Here is a 7,668-nt window from a genome sequence, read left to right as displayed (position 1 = left end):
CAATAAATTTCAAGGGGATATGAAATGATCTGTGCAATCAGAAAAGGAAAAACAATCCAGCCCCACCTTAGCGGGGCTGTATCGGGTTCGGTGCAGGTGCACTGATCTGGGGACATGACAGATTCCCCGTGCTGGACCCCGGCTTTGCTGCAATGGCCCAGTGTAAGCCATCTTGTCCAACCCCATCTCACACCAGCCAGATTAGATATGTAAGTGCTCTTCTAGAGACAACAGAATGCTTTCTGCCTTCTATTAAAAAGAAAAGCAGAAGTGGTGATGATCACATTTTTAGGTAGGGATAATGCAGCAAACAATTCTTCAAACGCCAGACCCAAAGAAACCCTATTTTCTACAGATCTGCATCTGGCAGCTAACATTGAATCAAACTGTAAGGTTCATAAGAATTTTTTTAAGTGACTATGATGTTTATAAGAGCTTGTCCAAGGTGAAATTTCTGGTGCCTAATAGCTCACACTGTGGCTTTTTTTCAGGTACAGTTTTTTTTTTTTTTTTTCACTACCTGATGAAAACCAAAAAATTTTCTTATGCAATTGGACCCAGCTGCTGCCGGGCTTTTCACTCACTAAAGGAATATTCTGCTAAAAGGAACTAAGTAGAATTATGCATATCTGCATTACTCTGAGTGAACCTGCTTAAAATATTCAGATTATAAGAACCATTAGGCATTTTCAATAGTAACAACTGAGAGAGATAAAGCATTTTCTGGGAAGCATTCTCCTTTTAGAAAGGTTCAAATATTGCTCCTAGTCCTACTTAATAACCAGGAACTCAGAGGAAAAAAAGGACTGTGCCCTCATTCAGGCATCCAACCACAAGTAGATTTTGACTTCAACTAATCCACCTCTGCTTTCAACAAGCATAAATTTAAAACTACTTCTGGCTTATAGTGGTATAAGCAAGAATTAGAAATATATCTTATTGCTTTGCTCCTTGGTCTGCTTGGATTTATCCATTGGTTTGGGGAAAGTCATTCCTTCACATATGCAGAAGAAGAGATGGAAATACTCAGTTATCAATTTGTCTTCAATTTATGCATAGCTTTAAGTTGCAAAATAGATTTGAAAATATAGTTGTCTGTGAACAGACACACAATCACCCTAAAATGCATGGTTGAAATTTTAAGTGATTGTGGAAATTCCTTTGAATAAAGGTCAAAATATCTACCTAATTCATTCACTGGAGTGTAGAAATGGCCATCTGAGAATTTATGCTAGGAGCCTCACCCAAATATCTTAGCTTGATTCCACATATTCATGACTTAGTGGCCTCTTGGTTAGAGAGTCACAAACATTCAGCAATCTGAAGATGACAAACATCCAGTTTTCAGTATCTATAGCAAATCCATCTATTGTCACAACCTTACACTTGCCTGCAAAATTCAAGTCCACAAGCATCTGGTCCCCATAATGTCACCCAGAAGTTCCATGATGTAATCAGCTGATTGGGCATACTTTAACAGGATGGTTCCACATAACATGGAAGATGGATGGAAAACAGGGTAAAGACAATGGTCCAGAAGGCAAAATATTGAATGTTTAATAGCAAAGAATTGACTGGTCAGTAACAGAGATTCAAAACTAGACGTAGAGAAGTGGCAGAGAACAAGATTTTACTTGGCTGGGATCATGATACCAACTTGAATCTTTGCAAGATTTGAGAATTGTCTGGCAAGGGAGTTAAATAATAATATAATGCAACCCCGTGGACTGCCATGATCCCAGAACACTATGCAAATAGCAAAATATGAATAATGAACACTTTAAAGCAAAAGCTGTGCACAAAACAAACAATTCATAAGCTGAAATATTTGTCTAAACCATTCACAAATTAGTTCAAATACCATGCAAATTAATAATAGTCATCCAAGTTTATTTGTAGATGAGTCACTAACAAAATGTGGAGTCTGATTTCGTGCTAGTTGCAACTTATGCAGTCATCTACAGCCCATCTACAGCGAAGTGACTGTAATATTTTTCAGATGTAATTTTGTAGGATTGCATACTTTATTCAAAATGAATTTGTAGTGAGCATTCTATGATTCTATGATTCTATGATTCTATGATTCTATACAAGTGAGTATTCAGACAGCAGTGACCAACAAGAGTTGAACTCTTCTGCTTGCTCAGATCTGCAAGATGGTTTAGCCCAGCTTCCTAAGGTAAAATTTATGCCTCTGCCTTTCAGATCCATTTTCATCTCCACTATGCTTCATCACTTCTGAAGCCATTAGCTAATTTCAAAACATGAAGTTGCATGCAAGTTAGTGTTAGAAGAGGGGAACCTACCTTAGGGCTTCTGCTGTGTGCAGTACACCTTCGACATCATTTTTCTATTTTACTTGAAACACTGGCCATTCAGTGTATACATTCAGTGGCCATTCAGTATATACATTCAGAATCACTGCACATGTCACCAGGAGCAAGAGGACTTGAAACACTGAACAGAGGAAGATATGAAGTGATTCAGGACATGGCAGATTGTATGGGAATGAAATTTCAAGTTGAATAGAGATGCAGAGCATGACCAAATAAAACAAGATCTATCTCTAAAACAACTCACTTAACGTAAAGAACACTAAGTTCCTTAACTCTGCTTCCCACTTTAATCAGCTTCCATTCTGAAGTCATCATATAAGTTCGTGGTCCCCAAAAGACTGTGTTTCTGTATGATTTCTATGCAGTGTTTTCTCCATTTTACCACTGATCTTTTTCAGAGGACTCATATAAACAGTTTAAGAATAAGAGGAACAATGACGAATGTGTCCTCATTGACCACTCAAAAAAAAGATCACTGAAGGTGGTAAAGAACATGCCTCTCCAGCGCTGCAGCCCAGAGGCAGCCCACCTGCTACGTGAACCTAGAAAGAACGTCCACCTGGTAGATCTCCAGAGTCCCTCATGCTGGCACAGACCATCATGAGGTGGAAGCCAGCAAGTGAGGTGGAAGCCAGCAAGAACCTGCACTGCCCAGGGGTTCAAGTCTGCAGAGCGAGGGCTTGAAGCCTGCAAAAAGTGACATGTGGCTGGGCAGGGCTCTCCAGGGACCCTCATTCTGAGGTGCCTCTGCAGCTTTCAAGGAAAGTAGACTTTTTTTGTTGTTGTTAGTTGGGCTGCTTCCACTCCAATTTGAAAAATCTAGAGTTCTCAAGATCAGGAAATTCTGCCTTTCTACCAGCTTTAAGGAAATTTCTGGTTCTCTCCCAGAAAGGTTTTACAAGTTCAAACCATTACCTGGTAACAGCCTCATCCTTGTTTGGCTTCAATGAGCTTCCCCTTGGGCTAAGTGCTCCATTTACACACGCCTGCAATATTGTGTTCGAGGCCTTACAAAGAATAAAAAGACTGTAGGGAACTGTTGGGTTTGAAAGCCAAATTAAAAAATAAATAAATAAATAACCTTATTCCTCAATCAGATTAGCATATAAGACCACAGGAAATAAATATATAATTAAACTCAGGAAGTTCCATCTCCATGTGAGGAAGAGCTTCTTTACCTTGACGGTGACAGAGCCCCGGAACAGGCTACCCAGAGAGGTTGTGGAGTCTCCTTCTCTGGAGATCTTCCAAACCCGCCTGGATGCCACCCTGTGCCACGTGCTCTAGGTGTCCCTGTGTGTGCAGAGGGGTTGGACTGGATGATCTCCAGAGGTCCCTTCCAACCTCAACCATTCTGTGATTCTGTGATAAACACCTCCACCTATGTCCTAAATAATACCTGATTTTTTTTTTTTAGATTTTCTTTTAACATTACTAGTTGTGTTATAATGCAGACTGGGAGCAGAACTATGTTCTGTGGAAGGTGTTACTTATAAATGAAGAATGATGGGATTTATTTACGGTCAGGATTTGACAGTTGTATTGAGATATTTTGTTAAGAAAAAGATAAACATCCACTGCCTTTCTGCATCTCAGCCTTGTGTTTTAATCCATAGGAGACAAGAGGAATAAGATAATGTAAAGTAGAGTTCCAAGGCCTAATATTCAACTTGAGAATGTGATAAATGACACCCATATTTATCAGCAGCACAAGTTTATCGGATTTGTCAATAGAAGCTCAGTCACCATTCTGCTGATCCCTTCTAAAACAAGAGAGCAGGACTGCATTACCCATACATAGCTCAGTGCCCAGACACTCACAGAATTGCCCCGCGCAGGGAAAGGGATAACGTGTGTTTTAAGAAAATTAATCTCCCCTCAGTTCCCTGAAGAGCCTGTTAGGGTGAGAAATACAGAGACAGCTCTCCTTGCTGAAGTCCTATCTCTCAGCCCTATCTCTCTATCCTCTTCTCCCGGGCTGCAGGGGAGGAGCGTGGGGATTGCCCTTATAATTAGAAGCTTCATTCCTCTCAGAACTAATCGCAGTCTGATCCTTCTCTCTCCGCAACTGGCATCTTCCCTCTTCACAGTCCTCATCTCCCTCCAGTCCTGGGTGTTTTATTCACCCTGGCTAATAAAGAGCTCCTTAGGCAGTGATTTGTAGTGGCTGCTGAACATTTCCTCTTCTAATTCTTTTCCTCAGCTTCTGTTTTTATTTTTTTCTTTTTTTTTTCTTTTTTTTCTTCTTTTTCTTTAACCTCAAACTGCACAGAAAACGTCTTCTGTCTATGCATAAGTTATTGTGACAGATTAGTTTTAATTAATCTATCATTAAATCATATTTGACACGGAGCAGAAATAATCTGAAGCAAAAAAAGTCTAAAAATTCTGAACCTCATTTATCCAAACTCGGGCAAGGCTGACAACGAGCTACCTCTTACATAACCTCCCTGTCAGGTGTGGGAAGCATTAAAAGGAGCTCAGAAGTGATGTCTTCCACAACAGCCCGTCTGGAAACAGTGAAAGGGCAGTGCAGTTGGGGCGGGAGAGTGCTGGCCTCGGCAGCTCTGGTGCTTCAGGAGCACCAGAGCTAGCAAAATCCCTCAGACTTGTTTGCTACTCCTTGCAGCAGTGCTACTCCTTGCAGCAGTGAATGACTTTGAAAGAGGCAGTGGGTATTTCTTAGGAACTAATGCTCCGTTTTTGGAGGTGGTATTTAAGGAAATGTGGTTTTGCATATTTGCAGAGTTCAAAGCTGCCAACATCAGAGCATCCAGACAAGACTCACACTATGAGCATCCACACAAGCCTCACATTGGCCAATAAGTATCTCCTGCCTCTCCCCATATAATACAATCAGGAAATAGCAAATAACAGGTCTTTAGGATGACAGGATCAGGATTTATTACAGTGCTCTTTTGCCACAAACTTGGACCAGGCCACTGCAACTTCTAGAAAGCACTAGTGAGAACAAGTTAAAGCCTGGGATGTACCCTATCTGGGATCATGATCAAAGCTGAATTCTTTCCCAGGTTGTGGTCTGGCATGGCACCAAAATTAGGGATCTCATTTTAAAGGTCTGTGAATAACACCAGGTAACATTTTAACTGGAAGAGATGGTTGACATGCAGCTCATGCTTAAAAAAAATAAAAAGAAAATCTGTGCAGATTACTTTAGGAAAGATTATCTTTTATCAAAACACAAGGAAAGAGTAGCTCATCACAGAGGGTTAGAAAAACACTCCTGAGTTCATAAAAATCATCAGCATCTTATACAACAAAAAACATTATACCGAAAACTAGATTGGAGCTCCAGGAGTCCCTCAGCAGGCATCCTGTCAGCTTGACAAAAAAATCCACAGGCAGTAAACTTTATCTTCTAGACTTTCACCTACAAGGTGATGCCCAAATTTGAAGTAAATCAGTTTCCACAACTCTGATTCAACTGAAATCATATTGACATGCCTTTAATTTCTATAAATTTGTTTCCTGCTTGTGTTTTGGGTCTATAATTGATTTTAGCCTTGACAGCAATTTCTATTTTCTTGTCCAGTGTAAAGAAAAAAAAAAAAAAAGAAATCCGCATAGAGAAGAAAGGAACAAAAAATCAATTTTTACAAACACCCTCCAACAAAATTCAAAATCCATCCAAGTTGTGGCTAATTTGACAATGGCATCTTGCCCATGATCTGTCCTTCCTAGCTATGCTTTTGCTCAGTTCTGTCACTGTCTTTTATGATACCCAGTCCAGTAAGTTTCCACTTACTGAGCTAGGGAGAAAAAAAAATGCTTCTATTGCCTGCGTGTGTGCAACACGGCCTTTATGAATTTTCTTAGGCATTTCTAAAAATTAGCCTTTAGACACCAATGAGACAATGCTGATCCAGGGCATCTCATAGAAGACTTGGAGCCCCTTCCAGGAGCCCCGTATAGCATACACGAGATCCTGAGAAAGCATATTGGACTCAGTTCCATGGCAAAAGGAACGGAAAACATGAAATCTGATAAAGGGAAACCAAAACCTGGGAAAAAAAGAGAAATGCCCACTGGGAAGCAAAGAAAGCTGTTTCATGATTCAGGAAGTCCCTAATCCAGACCAGACTTGTCTGAGCTGTGGTGGGTTATGCTATTGCCAGATACTATTTGTGATGTGATTTATTTTAAGAGACTATCAGATTTGGCCCAGAAGCTTCCTTTGTTGACTTATTTTCTTCTAGAGGTCTTGGATGACAGAAAGGATATTGGGATGAGGTTTGCTTTCTTCCTAGAGCAGAAACTTTTCCTTGCTTGCCTTTGTTGGACTCATCGCTGTGAAATTATAAGACATTTCCAGGTGACTTGGTATTACCTTTTGGCATTGCAATAACTATGGCGATTACATTCAAGAAAATGAAGAACCATTTGGACAGACAAGCCAGCTTCTACACTGATGACAGCAGCTCTCCTATTGCCAGTGCTTATGATGATACCTGTTCCAACAAGTGAAAAATAACCAGGATGCCAGTCCATAGGAGAGTCATTCTTTTCTCCAGAGGGAAAGCTGCACTTTTGCACAACGAAAATAAGACTTTTGTTCATGAAAGTTCTGCATACATGGAGGGCCTTTGCAACCACTCAGAAATTTCTACTGCGGGAAGTAGAAATCCTACTCCCATAAGTGGGTGGGCCAGGAACCACTGGTGACCACAGTATAGTATCTTCCTCACTTGTGGGGCACCATCCCACCATCGGCTGGCAGAGTTGGGTGCTGGGAGCAGGGTCCATCTAAGGGCCAGACAAAGCAAGCAATGAACCAGGTCCAGGCCCAACCAGAGGCTCCGGCCCCTGGAGGCAAAGGAGAGAGGGACAGAGATGGGACTGGAGATGAACCTCAGGGTGCATATGTGGGACCCACTCAGTAGATAAGCTACCTACAGTGCTGGTCTGAGGTACTTCCAGGCAACAGGGCAGAGGCAGGAGGTCCAAGGTGAGGCTGGTCACAGCCAGTAAGGCCTACTAGTGCTCTTGGCCCTGACAGTCATATGTCCTTTCTTATTTCTCCAAAAGCAAGCAAAGCTGTAGGTCATATCAGCACCATAGTGTCATCATGACGATCAACAGTTAAGAAAACCAACATTTCTTGTAACAGTTAAGCAGTAATTTTCAGTGATCCTTCTACTAGATGTCAAAACTTAACTACATCACTCCAGATGCCTGCCCATGTCCCTCCATCCATGCCTTCCTCTAGTCCCTCTTTTCTCTCACTTCTGGAAGGGGTGTGGGAAGTGCTGCCTCATAGCACTCCCGTGGGACAGTCCATGCACACCAAGATGTCAAGAGGCCAAGCACATTT

The sequence above is a fragment of the Tinamus guttatus genome, unplaced genomic scaffold, assembly GCF_059628265.1.
Source record: "Tinamus guttatus ecotype Peru unplaced genomic scaffold, ASM5962826v1 Tinamus_guttatus_pri_ptg000086l, whole genome shotgun sequence".
Taxonomy (NCBI): domain Eukaryota; kingdom Metazoa; phylum Chordata; class Aves; order Tinamiformes; family Tinamidae; genus Tinamus; species Tinamus guttatus.
The sequence above is the reverse complement of the archived record's forward strand: the minus strand, read 5'-3'. Positions refer to the sequence as shown.